This window comes from Lutra lutra, chromosome 1 (genome assembly GCF_902655055.1).
Source record: "Lutra lutra chromosome 1, mLutLut1.2, whole genome shotgun sequence".
NCBI classification, from domain to species: domain Eukaryota; kingdom Metazoa; phylum Chordata; class Mammalia; order Carnivora; family Mustelidae; genus Lutra; species Lutra lutra.
Genome location: NC_062278.1, coordinates 195,128,813 through 195,144,337, shown reverse-complemented (window position 1 = coordinate 195,144,337; position 15,525 = coordinate 195,128,813). Strand labels below are relative to the sequence as shown.

At 38.2% G+C, this 15,525-nt stretch overlaps 1 protein-coding gene across 1 annotated transcript in view; it reads right to left on the bottom strand.

The window, feature by feature from the left end:
* Positions 1-15,525, bottom strand: part of FHIT (fragile histidine triad diadenosine triphosphatase) — an 851,975-nt gene that overhangs the window by 524,916 nt on the left and 311,534 nt on the right. The window lies entirely within an intron of this gene.

Genomic DNA, 15,525 nt, shown 5'->3' with positions numbered 1-15,525 from the left:
CATTTACTTCTTGCAAAGAAGTACATCACATTCATAAAAAACAGCCAGAGGCCTTTAAATTTTAGGTCAATAGCACCAGACTATTACACATTCCTAAGAGAAGCTCTAACAGGTTGTGTCGATGTTACAGAATATTAGGCTCTTTTTGAAGAAGGAGCAGGAAGGGACTGATGATCATGATACCACCACCCATCATCAACTACTGTGGAGAGAGGACTCACTCCATCCAGGTACCCAGCCCCCTTGAGGAAGGGTTTTATTAGGGACAGTTGAAAAAAACAAATGAGAAAAAAAGTGAAAAAGTTAGTTGTCTGGCCTATATAATCATCCAACTCATGGGTGTCAGAACCAAAATTGAAACCCCATTTTTCTGACTCCTAGAACTGCATTCGAAACTGTATTTCAGGTGTTGAGAGCAGGACATGACAGTGTTTATTTGAGTTTATGATTCATGTATGTCTCAGGTTTCTCTGAAACCACCTATTTTTTTTTTTCTAAGATTTTATTTATTTGTTTGGGAGAGAGAGCAAGAGCACAAGAGGAGAAGGAGAGGGAGAAACAGACTCCCCTCTCCCCCCCAACCAAGCAGGAAGCCCGATGTGGGACTCAATCCCCAGATCCCAGGACCCCAGGATCATGACCTGAGCGAAAGGCAGTTGCTTAACCAACTAAGCCACCCAGGCACCTTCTCAAACCATCTTTGATCAAGTCCAGACACATGTAGTTAGAGGTTCCTTCAGTAATCTTATCCTTCTCTAGCTTTTGGGTAATCAATCATGCCGTTTCTTCTATGTAGTATGTATTTCCTCTCCTTCCTATTTCTACCTATAGAAAAATGCCTTCTATTTCAAAGCCCCATTACTCCTTTATTTCACAAGTATTTGCTAGGTGCCACCTATGTGCAAGATATGACCAACGCTGCAGTAAGACAGACATGGCTCCTTCCCTGCAAACCTCATAATAATATAAGGCACATGACAGTGGTTCCCGAGCTCATGAAGACATCCCAATGCATTCTCACTCTAGAAAATGCATTCCAAGGATTACCAACAAAAAGGGAGAAAACGTTCATTTTACACATACCAAACATGTGCCAGGTATTTCAATATGCACCTAATTTAATCATCAGCTATAATGACAAAGTTTGCAGGCAAGCATATTAATGCATTCATTTAAAAATACTTTTGCAACAGCTCCTTGGTTAAAGAGCCATGTTAGACACTTGATGCAACACCAACATCAATCAGACCACAGGAAATAAAGTCTGCACGATGATCAAAGCAATGTCAGTTCCTTATCTTGGGGATTTAAAAAGCAATAGATGAAGGCATCCTGATGTCCTCTGCTTCCGGATAATGAAGACAGCTGATTCCTAAGGATACCTTCAGCCGGGACACCTGGGCGGCTCAGTGGGTTAAGCTTCTGCCTTCAGCTCAGGTCATGGTCTCAGGGTCCTGGGATTGAGCTCTGCATTGGGCTCTCTGCTTGGCAGGGATCCTGCTTCCCCCCTCTCTCTGCCTGCTTCTCTGCCTACTTGTGATCTCTCTGTCAAATAAATAAATAAGATGTTAAAAAAAAAAAAAAAGGATACCTTTAGCCATAAAAGTTCACATTTGGTGAAGTTTTGAGGCTCCCCCAGGGCAGGATTTGGATGGCTGTGGACATCTTTATTGCAGCAGCTAGCACTGCATCTGAGCAACAGCCATTTCCTTAATAAGTAACTGAATAAAAGGTACAGACTGGGGCTTCATGGGCTTTCTAGTCTAGCACACTGCTAAAGAACTAGAGAATGCAGAAGTGTTCAAACTACTTACATTCCTAAGTTTTTATTTCCGTTCCATGATCAACTCAGCAAATTAATACCTACCCCCCAAAAGCACCTATATATATATATATATATATATATATATATATATATATATAAGCACAAACACATATATACACACCACACTCCTCTTGCTATTTACCAATCACCTAATCTGCTCCTTACGGCAGGGGTTGGGAGAGGGGGTGGGGTTATGGATATTGGGGAGGGTATGTGCTATGGTGAGTGTTGTGAAGTGTGTAAACCTGGCGATTCGCAGACCTGTACCCCTGGGGATAAAAATATATGTTTATAAAGCTGTAAAAAAAAAAAAAAAAAAGATATTCCAGACAACAAAGATGAAAGGTTTTATCACCCCGCATAGAACAGAGTGAGACACAACCCTTGTGTGAGATGGATTTAGTATCTTGAGTAAAATAATCTCCCCGACACGAAGAGTTTAGTACCATGGATAGTGGGAAATATAACTAGAAAGACAGAGGGCAAAGACCTTAACCATGTTATCTGATAGATGTTACCCAGCAGAAAATGAAGAACGGCCAAGCATTTTTGAGTGGGCTTGGGATCCAATAAAAATGCTATTTTTTCAAGATAATTTGGGGATGATACATTGAAGATAAAGCGAACACGAGATGAACAGGAAATCAGGCAAGTTCAAAATACGGATATACTAGCCAGAACAGAATGAAACAGGGTCTGTTCTATCCCTATAACAAAAGACAACTAAGGAGATTTAAAAAGTCATTGACCAACAGTATTTAATACAAACATACTCAAACAGCATATATTTCAATTAATTAGGTTTCTAGAGGAGTAATGTGGTATTTAGACTTGGACATTAAATCAATATTGGCCTTATAGATACTCCCCATGTTCCTCAGCCCTCCACTCCAATCCCTTCCTCCCCTGCCAAATCAATACAATTACCTTTATATCAACCAAAAAGTACAGTACTATTTAAGTGGGAAAAGCAATCTAAATTTACAACTGTAAATGTCTAAAGCTTCTAGTCTGGGGATTTTCCTAATGGGAATATTTGATGTGACTTTTTGTTATTCTCATGGTTGTGTTCATGAGCACATCACCAGGGTGGTTTAAAGGCCTAAGTGACATAAATTAGATTTTCTTTAAGAAATCATGTCCTTGACATATTTTTTCATTATCTGAGAAGAATGAAACAGATTTTTCGGTTAATTAGTGCTAAGGCATGTATTTTGCATTAAGTTTACCAAAATGGCTTTAAAAACTTGAACAGATGGCAGAATTATAATATCTTTTCCTTATGATTTAGGTTAAGAATAAAGCATCGTGAGAATTCTCCTCCTGCCTAACTTTCCCATAAAGTTAATGCATTTAATAGATACGATGTATTGTTTTTCTCATTGAGGTGTAAACAACTCTATCTCACCTTAGACGAATATAACAACGAGCTGTGGGAATGCGTGTCAGTACTATCTAGCTAGAGGCTAGGGCTTTTCCAGGGTATTAGCACTGAAGCAACCACACACAAACAACTCCAAAATCCGGACAATAACTGTGCAAGGATGGAGCAGGAGTTACAAAGACAGATGTCCACAGTGGCCTGGCAGGCATAAGGCAAGTAAGTCAAGCTGACTTGCCCTAAGAAAATGGGATAGTGGGGATGGCAACAGGCTGGACAGGGCAAACAGGACTGAGAACACCAGTTGCTGTGAAGCATGAAGTGACCCCTTGCACAGCCATCGCAGCCAATTTTTCAAAAGAAATATAAAACCTAAATTTTGTAGGTGAAATTTCCCAATTAAAATTTTGGCTGCTATTTCGTATTTGCTTCAAAAAAAAATCAATAAATAAAGCCATGAAAACCAAGGAAAACAGTCTATGGCCTCCTTTCCACTGGCCTTGGAGACATTAGTCTGAAAACCTGGATGGGGGAGGGGGGTTTAAAAATTAGAGTTCATTGTCAGTGCTTATAGGGAATTCAGTCTCCAGGTAAAACACTTGAGGTTAGTATAGTAGATCGGTTTTATAGCCTGGTTTTCAAAAATGAATTGCGGTGGTGGCTCTCTGCTCAGCAGGGAGCCTGCTCCTCCCTCCCCTCCCTGTTCCCACTCTCTCGATATCTCTCTTGCTATCTCTGTCTCTGTCTCTCTTTCAAATACCTAAAATCTTTAAAAAAAAAAATGAATTGAGGTGGAAGAAGCATGAATCATAATGGGCAGATTACCGTGATACCTATAGGAAATGATCTTGAGCTCCGTGACCTTCATTGAGTTCAGGGAGCTCTTACTCCATTTCTTTCTTCTTGACTCTACTAAATTCTCTAGAGTGTCTTTTCTAAACTCTTACCTCATGCTTCTAAAAAAGTCACAAGTAACTGAAATTAGCAAGTTTTGAGAGGTGGTGCCTTTTCCCAGCCTTCATGTGCTTTAATTTCATGGCAGCATTGGCTATCTCAACCTCCCATGTCTCTCATGAATGAAGAGCAAGTTCTTCAAATCTTCTAGACACCCCTAAACTCACCGTTCTTTCTTGAACCTTTTCCTCCTGACTTCAGTGATACCAGTTCTTGGTTAACTTCCCATCTGACTCTTTCTGGATCAACTCCCTCCTTACCTTGAGAGATGACAATAAAGGGTAGTGAACAGTTCTCATCTAACTGTTTTTCACGCATTTCCTCTTACCTACTGCATGGAATCTTCTAGTCTTAAGCCCTCTCTCTCAGGTAATAATTCCACTCATTCCTTGATTTTCATTAGTACTCTTTGGTATTAGGATTTGGGATAACTCCCAAATCTCTCCATACATTAAAATTCAGATTTCCCAACCCCGGGCTTAAAAGCTAAAAGAAGGGGAAGAGCACCTAACATTTGTTGACCTTTTACTATGAGCCAAGCTTACCTGATATGCCCTGTCTTATTCGATTTGCACAATACTAGAAGATAAAAAATATTTTTGTGCCATCTTATAGATGAACAACCTCAGGCTGAGAGAGGTCACATCTCTCTCTAACAGTTGTGTGAGGTCACACAACTAGGTAGATCCAGGATCCAAGTATTCATCTCTTCTCAGCCATTAGACTCTTCCCCATACCTCCCACTTTTTAATTACCTGGTAAAGCCCACCTTGGCTTAGTAATTGCTTGTCTCACTGTTCTACCTCAGCACAATTACCTTAGTCACACTCCTTTGTATTTTCCTCTTTGGACACTGCCATAGTCTCTCAACTACTGTTTATGCTTCTAGTTTCTTTCTCTTCAATCCCAATTTTCACAATATTATGATCTTATCACGTCCAGCTTCTAACATATCTTATTAAAAAAAAAAAAGTTCAGGGGCGCCTGGGTGGCTCAGTGGATTAAGCCACTGCCTTCGGCTCAGGTCATGATCTCAGGGTCCTGGGATCGAGTCCCGCATCGGGCTCTCTGCTCAGCAGGGTGCCTGCTTCCCTCTCTCTCTCTCTCTGCCTGCCTCTCCATCTACTTGTGATCTCTCTCTGTCAAAAAAAAAAAAAAAAAAAAAAAAAAGTTCTTCAGTAGAAACTGACCTGTCTCTGTTCATTGTCTGAATCTGAAATATCTTACAACTCCGAAAGTCACAGATAAGCGATACTAATGCAAACGCTGAGACATGAATGTATTTTCTGTCCGGTAGAGGTTTAATGGGCCTCTCCCCTCCCTCCTAATCCCCCTTCCACCTCACCACTTGCACAATAAAAAAAAAAAAAATTTTTTTATTCTATTTGCACATTTATCTCAATATTTCTATTCTATAAATGTGTTTTATACTATCTTTTGAACCAGTTACCATACCTGCAGTTTTCTTCATGAATTAGCTAAAATATTTAACATACTGTTCATTTATATATCTATATAAGAGTCATTGTTGACCTATTATTGAAAATTACTTTTCAACATGTTCAGCTCCCAACAAGTCCATCCTGTGCTCAAAACCTGGCAATGGGAATCACTTGCCAAATGAATTAAGCCCGGAGACCTCACCTTACAGTTCAAACCCAACAACCTTCTCTACTCTGCCAATTGTATATCCGTTCCACTTTTCACCCATTCACATCCTACACAGAGGCCAAAAGGAACTCCTCAGGTCCCAGACACACATTTTTCTCACCCAATTTTCCTCCTTTACTGATACTAATCCTTCCCTCTGGACTGTGGCTATTCATAGAGCAGTCAATAAAAATAGCTACCATGGATGCTTTAAGCTCATATTTCTCAGACATTTACATGGAAATAACACAGGTAAAGAGAATTACTATTTGCTTCTCTAGAGTGTAAGAAGGGGGACAAAAAGGAAATAGACTACTGGAAACAATTTATGTAAGGTCTCTTGTTTTATCTTAAAAATGTATGCAGATTTTTTTTTATCCACTCTATAATACATCATGGATTTTCATTAAGAATAATATCTCTACCAGGCACCTGGGTGGCTCAGTGCCTTTGGCTCAGGTCATGATCCCAGGGTCCTGGGATAGAGTGCCGCACCGGGCTCTCTGCTCAGCAGGGAGCCTACTTCCCTTCCTTCTTTCTGCCTGCCTCTCTGCCTACTTGTGATTTCTGTCTGTCAAATAAATTAAAAAAAAAAAAAAAAGAAGAAGAATATGTCTGCCTTTAAATGTAATGGGAAAACTGATATTCCAAAAGGGTGACTTACCTAACCCGTGGCTATATCTCTTGCCTAAGCCCTGTACTCTCAGAAAAAAGGCAAAGATTAAGAAATCTGCCCCTCCCCACTCTTTTCCAGAAAGTCCCACCCTCCACACTTCATAAGGATTCCTTTGTTTACCCACCTTAATAAAACCCCACACCCCCTTCCTTTTCGTTAGGATGGTCTTCATTAATGAATATTCTCCCTACTACAACAGTCTGAATAAGATTATTTCCTTTAATTATCTAATACATTGTTTTTAACACATGACATTCTGAAGTATACATCTCAATCTGAAAAGCGCATGACTTTATGTGATACTTTTCAAGATTATAATCATGAAGTCTGGGACTTCATGGTATATTAACTTATTATAGTAGAAATAACAATACTCAGACTTTCTATGTCTCCGAGGAAATTAATGAAAATGAAATTGGATCATTATCTTACACCATACACAAAAATCAACTCAAAATGGAGTAAAGACTTAAATGTTATACCTGAAACTATAAAACTTCTAGAATAAGACATCGGGGAAAAACTCAGTGATGTAAGTCTTGGCAATAACTTTTGGATATGACACCAAAAGCACAGGCAACAAAAGCAAAAATAAACAAGTGGGACTTCAAATGAAAAAGTTTCTGGGGGCGCCTGGGTGGTTCTATTGGTTAAACATCTGCCTTTGGCTCAGGTCATGATCCTCGGGTCCTGGGATCGAGCCCCACATAACGCTTGTTGCTCAGTGGGGAGCCTGCTTCTCCCTCTGCCTCTGCCACTCCCCCTGCTTGTGCTTTCTCTCTCTTGCTCTCTCTCTCAAATAAATAAATAATTTTTTTTAAGTTTCTGAACAGCAAAGGAAACAATTAACTAAACGAAAAGGCAAGTTACAGAATAGGAGAACATATCTGCAAACCGTATTTGTGATTAGTATTCAAACTATAAAGGAACTCATACAAGTCAACTGCAACAGAACAAATGACCCAATTTAAAAAGGGACAAAGGATCTAAATACATTGTTCTGAAGAAGACACACACATGGCCAACAGATAGAAAGGATGCTCAATATCACTAATCATCAGGCAAATACAAATCAAAACCACAGTGAGACATCACCTCACACCTGTCACGATGGCTGTTACTGAAATGTCAAAAGATAACAAGTATTGGTGAGGATGTGGATAAAAGGGAACATTTGTGCAATGTTGGTGGGAATGTAAATTGGTTTATACTTATGAAAAACAATATGTAGGTTTCTCACAAACTTAAAAGTAGAACTATTATATGATCCAGCAATCTCACTTTTGGGTATACATCCAAAGGAAACTACATCACTTTGTCAAAGAGATATCTCAAAGAGCTATGTGCCTTCCCACATTCATTGGAGCATTATTCACAACAGCCAAGAGATGGAACCAACCTAAGTGTCTTTTCATAGGTAAATTAAAAAAAAAAAGTGGTATATATTCACAAGGGAATACTCTTTAGCTTTAGAAAAGAGGAGAATCCTGGTATTTGCAACAACATGGATGAACTTGGAGGACACTGTGCTGAGTGAAATAAACCAGACATAGAAAGGCAAATACTGCATGATATCACTTAAATGTGGAATCTAAAAAAGTTAGTTAGAGACACAGACTATTGAAGGGTGGTTACCAGAGGAAAAGGAAGTGGGGGAGATGGGAGATATTGGCCAAAGGGTAGAAAGTTTCAGTTACAAGATTCTTAAGTTCTAGAGACCTAACATACAGCAAGATAACTAGAACTTAAAAATAATGTACTTTAGACCTGAAATGTGCTAGGAGTATCCTAAGTATTCTCACCACATGCACAAACACAGGTAATTTTGTGAGATAATATATTAATTAGTTGGATTGTGGTAACCATCTCACAACATAAATGTGCATCAAAATATCATGTTGTTTACCTAAAATATATATAGTTAAACAATTTTTATTTGCCAATTACACCTTCAGTGGACTTATACCAGGAGTGTATAACTGGGGGGCCAAGAGACTAGCAAGGTTATACCCATAAGAACTACCTAAGAATCACTGTAGAAGGCCAGGTACTGCGGAGGCTGGGGAAGTAGGAAGAAATGGCAGAAATCCTTCCTAACACCCTGAAGATTTCTGAAAATAAAACTGCTAGAAATGGACACTAGTTCTCCTTCCTTCTTCTTTCAACAAATATTGCTAGGACATAGATGATGAGGGGCTGGGGACCAGAGACAGAATTTGTTCAAGGGGAATCTATGGAATCTTGATTAAAGCTTTGAAATTCAAACCAAAGATAAGGTTCAAAGGATGAGATGAATGGGAGGTGGGGGGTGGGAGATGCTTCAGGGCTGCCACAAAACATCAAAACATTCAAGTATAGGATAGTAAGAGCTTAAGTTATGAAAACAGCAAATAATAATGGCCTACATTAAAAAAAAAAAAAGTAAAACCTTAACATATGCAGGAACTGGCTAATTTACATTCATTACCTCACTAAATCCTTAAAGTAACTCCAGGAGCTAAGTACTATTATTATCCCCACTTAACATAAAAAGTAACACAGCCTCAGAGAGGTTAATTAACTTGCCCAGGGTTTTGTAGACGGTAAGTAGCTGGGCTGTTCAACTCAAAACCATACTGAAAGAATTCTTCCCAACTGCACTCACAAAGGGCTTTGGGCAGGATATCCAATACAAATTGGAATCTGGAGTGGACAGGAGGAGAAAAATTAAACACAGGTCAGACCTCCTGCGTCAAGTCATCCAGTCTGAACTTTACCTGAAGGAAATGGTTAAGACAAGGAAACAAGAGAAAGTAAAGTGTAAGGTGGAGACCTAGCAATGGAAACCTGAGTACTGAGAAGTACTAAGCCAAAGGTCCCTTCCAGGGCACCAAAATGAATGAGAATGAAAAGAATGCAAACACAGACTAAAGTTCTTCAATAAACACAAGGTAAGAAAGGATTTAGTTTGAAGGAAACCAGAATATACCACCCAATACATGCCCCTTTAGCATATGGACTCTGGAGCTAAACTCCATTGAGAACCAACAGATACAGAAAAAGCTCTAAAAACAAGGAACAAATTTCCTTTATTAAAGGTATCTTCCTCTCCTATATCAAAAAGAGGAAGAAGACTTTTTAACAACCCTTATCCATTGAGAAAGCTGAAACTCATGTAACAAACATTACTTAACAATCCTTGTTGACTATACTTTTCCCGGTCGCCATCCCACAACTTGCCTTCCTAACCCAAATGTCCTAAACTCCTTTTCTCCTTCAGCCTAAGATAGCATATAACCCCAAGTTCTAAAAATCTGAGTTACTCATCTCTGGGTACTCCCATGTGTTATGTGAGCAATGCACATGTTAATAAACATGTTTGTTTTTCTCTTGTTAATCCATCTTTGGCCAGCCTTCATTACACAGCCCCAGCTGAAGAAACTAAGAAACTAAGAGTAAAGGAAAAGATTTCCCACTCCCCCTTAGCTTTAAGATAAGACAATTCTCAAAACATCTTTAGAGGAACTCAAATCTGAATTCTGTGCATCTAATTTCTATAGTTACTTGGAAAAAAGAAAAAAAAAATTAGTACTCTTTGGGAGCCAAAATATTGTACCAGCTCTAAGGGCCACTCAGGTATGGGAGGTTGGTTCACACTTCAGGGTGTGCCAATTAAATATGATGACTACTGCAAACTAGTGAGTAACACAGTGAGATATTTAAGTACCTCAGTTACTGGATTACTGCCACTGCAGGAGATTTTTCTTTCCCTAAAAAAATAAAATGTGAAGTCAGGAGAGACAAACTATAAAATACAGGAGTTATTTTTCTTCCTCCAAGGTGCGAGTAATTTGGTGTATTAATTTTATATACAAGTTTGAAAACTTTGAATAAATGAATAGAACACCAAAATGAAAACAATTACTTTTGTATAGATGTAACACAATGTTTTTTTTTAAAGTGTTTCTGGAACTTTAATGAATTTTGTTTTAAGATTTATTTATTAGAGAGAGAGAGAGAGAGTATGTACGCGCACCTGCATGCAAGCACATGAGTGGGAGGGGGCAGAGAGAATCCTCAAGCAGACTCCCCACTGAGCATGGAACCTGACACAGGGCTTGATCCAAAGACCCTGAGATCACGACCTGAGTGGATATCAAGAGTCAGCCACTTAACTGATTAAGCCACCCAGGTGCCCTGGAACTATAATGAATTCTTTTTTTTTCTTTTTTTTAAATATTTTATTTATATATTTGACAGGCAGAGATTACAAGTAGGCAGAGAGGCAGGCAAAGAGAGAGAGGAGGAAGCAGGCTCTGTGCTGAGCAGAGAGCCCGATGCGGGGCTCAATCCCAGGACTCTGGGATCATGACCTGAGATGAAGGCAGAGGCTTTAACCCACTGAGCCACCCAGGCACCCCTGAATTCTAATAAAATTATTTATGACATCACTCTTTTTCTTATGTCCATGATACAGGAGAAAAGGAGCAAGAGACCTATATACCAAATTCCATCAAACCTAATAGGGCACCACACAGATTTCAAAAAGGCTAAATAAGGAGAAAATATGCATCTTAGAATCAACAAAATATAATGATCATAGTCATGACTCTTGCCAGCAAGGAAGTTCTTGCTGTCGTAAAAGGCAGGACTTTTCAGCTGTAGTCTGTTCCTGTATAACAGATCTGGTTGATGTTTTAGGAGTCAAGCAAAAAGAAACTTCAGGACACACAGAAAATAAACCAGTCTGATACCACATATTCTTCAGGGTAAATACTGTCCTCCTGGTAAATTAAGTTGAGTAGAAGCTTCAAGGGACAAATATGCCTTGAAAAATGTGCCTACCTAACTAATACATACAGTACATGCCAAGATCTAAGACATGTCCAAGTATAATTTTTATAAAAGTTTAATAATAATGCTTTTATACAAATATAAAATGAGTATGTGTCAAAAGTGAATTTTAGTAATGATGGAACCAAAAAGATGTTGAGGGATACTAGAATATGCTGTCCCCAAATGTGCTTTTTTGGCATATGAATTATTTTGAGCTAAAGGCCATTGAGAACCAGCTGACTCAGGAAAATCTCTAGAAACAGGACACAAGATTTCCTTTCCTAAAGGAAATTTACATTTGTAAAGTTGTCTCCTCCCATACCAAGAAGAGAACTCTCAACAAGTCTTATCAATGGAAAAGCCACCAACTTCAATAGTATTAGTATAGAAAAACTTATTAAACAAACTTTGTCTACCATGCTTTTCCTGGTTACCTTCCAGAACTTGCCATTCTTCCCCCAGAAACCCAAAATGTCTTTTTGCTTGTTTTAGCCTAAGTGGTATATAAACCCAAGTTCTTGCCGCCCTTTTGGGTTGATTATCACTGAGTCACCGGGTACTGCTGCCTTTACCTGTGCATACATTTCTCTTTGCTCTTCTCTTGTTAATCTTTTACCATTCTCATTTACAGGGCTTGAGTTGAAGAACCTCCCTTACTGTAGTAATAATGGTTCAAAATGAATTAAAGAGTCCACATATAAGTAGGTACCGAAAGTAGAATCTTACCTAAGCCATGTTCCTGGAAAGCATTAACAGTTAAAATATCCCCTCAACTTTTTGTTTTCCAAAATCTCAACACACTTTGTGTCCTGGGAACTGGCTTACTGAAAGGAATCACCATGCTTCCTTGCATGACTTAGATAAAACTTGGTGATCTAACTCTCTCATAACACATGCATAGGATTCCAGATACTTAGCTATAACAAGGCCAGAAACAGACTCTTCTCCTTTTGCCCCTAACTACCTTCCCATTCTTTTCTTCGTGAGTGATCAGCTAGGATTAAAATTCTGTGTAACCCTCAAACTCAAACTACCTAGACACAGACATACACATTTCTTGTTCAGAGGACTGCAATTCCCTCTTATAACAACAACACCAACAAATCTCAACTATTAATACCTACCAATGTTTAAGATTGTTAGGACTTTTTGATGAGTAGGTTGCTTTATTATAATAAAATGATTCTCTTTATCTGGGCTAGTGTTTCTTGTCTTGACTTGTAAAAACTGACTAATTATAAAATTTATATATGAAACCACAGGAGGATTTAAAATAGCCAAAATAATTTTGAAAAAGAACGAAGTCTAGAGGTACCTGGGTGGCTCAATCAGGTTAAGTGTAGGACTCATGATTTCAGCTCAGGTCGTGATTTTGTGGGTCATGAAATCAAGCCCCAACTCAGGCTCCACACTCAGTGGAGTTTGCTTGAGGATCTCTCCCTTCAGCCCCTCCCCCCACTCATATGTACACAGGTGCTTTCTCTTTCAAAACTAAATTAATCTTAAAAAAAAAAAAAGAACAAAGTTTGGGGATATATACTACCTAGTTTCCTAATTTAATAAAAAGCTATGGTAATCAAGGCATTGTGATTATAGCTATAGAGATAGGTATACAGCTCAACAAAACATATTAAGAATCCAGAAACAGATCCAAGCATTTATGGTCAGTAATTTCAGGAAAAGTAGCAAAGTAATTCAACAAATAAAACACAGGGTTGGGGTACCTGGGTGGCTCAGTGGGTTAAACATCTGCTTTTAGCTCAGGTCATGATCCCAGGGTCCTAGAATCAAGCCTTGTTTCAGACTGCCTGCTCAGCATGGAGCCTTCTCCATCTGCCCCTTCCTCCACTCATGCTCTCTCTCTCTCTCTCTCAAATAAATAAACAAAATCTTTAAAAAAAAAAAGTGTTTTTTGGGTTGTTGTTTTTTTAACAAATGGTCCTGGTATAAGTGAATATCCATTAGAAAAAGGAAAAAAACTTCAACCATCATTTCATTCCATACACAAAAGATAACTCAAAATTAATTACAAAATCAAGCAAAAAAAAGCTAATTCTATAAGGCTTTCAGAAAAAAATTACAGGAGAAAACATTCACAAGTTTAGATTAGACAAAAATCCTCAGCACATAAAAAATATTTTTTTAAAAAGGCCTTAATTTGATAAAAGTTAAAAACTTTAGCTCTTTAAGTTTTCTCCCTAAGGTCAGGAGGAAGGCAAGGATGTCCACTGTCACCACGTTTATTCAACATAGTACTGGAAGTCCTAGCCACAGCAATCAGACAAGAAAAAGGAATAAAAAGCATCTAAACTGGTAAGAAAATAGTAAAACTCACCATTTGCATATGATAAGATTGTATATACAGAAAACCCTAAAGATTCCACCAAAACCAGCTAGAACTGACATGAATTCAGGAAGGTTACAGGATATAGAAATCAATATACAGAAATTCACTGCATTTCTATACACTAATAACGAAGTGGCAGAAAGAGAAATTAAGAAAATAATCTCATTCACAATTGCACCAAGAATAATAAAATACCTGGGAATAAACTTGACTAAGAAGGTGGAAGACCTGTACTCTGAAAACTATAAAATGCTGTTGAAGCAAACGGAAGACAACACAAATAAATGGAAAGATGTTCAATGCTCATGGATTGGAAGGACAAATATTGTTAAAATGTCCATACTACCCAAAGCATTGTACTGATTTAATTCAATTCCTATCAAAATATTAATAACATCTTTCACAGAACTAGAACAAATAATTCTAAATTTATTTAGAATTTATATGGAACAAAAAATTCTAAATTTATATTAAATTTATATGGATGGGCGCCTGGGTGGCTCAGTGGGTTAAGCCGCTGCCTTCGGCTCAGGTCATGATCTCAGGGTCCTGGGATCGAGTCCCGCATCGGGCTCTCTGCTCAGCAGGGAGCCTGCTTCCCTTCCCCTCTCTCTGCCTGCCTCTCTGTCTACTTGTGATCTCTCTCTCTGTCAAATAAATAAATAAAATCTTAAAAAAAAAATTAAAAAAAATAAATTTATATGGAACCATAGAAGACCCCAAATATCAAAGCAATTGTGAAAAGGAAGAACAAAATTGGGGTAGGTATCACAATCCCAGATCTCAACATATAGTATAATACTGCAGTAATCAAAGAGGTATGGTTCTGGTGCAAAATAGACACCTAGAGCAACAAAACTGAATAGACAGCCCAGAAATAAACCCACAATATGGTCAATTAATTTTTAACAAAGGAGGCAAGAATATGCAATGGAAAAAAAGTCTCCTTAGCAAATGGTATTGGGAAAACTGGACAGCTATATGCAAAAGAATGAAACTAGACCACTTTCTCACACCATATACAAAATAAGCTCAAAATGGATTAAAGACCTAAAATAGGAGACTTGAAACAAACAAACAAAAAAAGATCCTAGGAGAGAGCACAGACAATAATTTCTTTGACAATGGCCATAGAAACATTTTTCTAGCTATGTCTCCTGAAGCAATGGAAATGAAAGCAAAATAAACTATTGGGACTACCTCAAAATACAAAGTTTCTGCACAGCAAAGGAAACAACCAACCAAACTAAAAGACAACCCATAGAATGGGAGAAGGCATTTGCAAGTGATGTAATCCCATAAAGGGTTATTAACCAAAATATATAAAGAACTTACACCACACTCAAAAAACAAATATTCCAATTAAAATTGAAAAGACAAACAGATATTTCTCCAAAGAAGACATACAGATGGCCAACAGCCACATGAAAAGATGGTCATATCATTCATCATCAGGGAAATATAAATCAAAACAACAATGAAGAATCACTGTATGCCTGTCAGAATGGCTAAAATCAAAAACACAGGAAACAACAAGTATTGGAGAGATGCAGAGAAGAAGGAACCCTTGTGCACTCTTGGGGGGAATACAAATTGGTATTTTCACTATGGAAAAGAATAGTTTTCCTCCAGTCCATCACCTATTTTACACCAAAATTAGTTTGCAGGGTGCAGTAGCTGTTTCTTTTGTGCCATTTTGGGGTGGAGAAGGTGGATGTGATGAAGCCAATAATTCAGGACTTAATTCTCTCTCATGTTATGGTTTTCTGCCCTTGCACCAGAATATGAAACAGCTTCTAAGAGTCCTAGCTCTGAGCTGGGAAGAGTCTCTGTGCTGTAATCACATTGTGACAACACTCAGCATCTAAATTGGACTT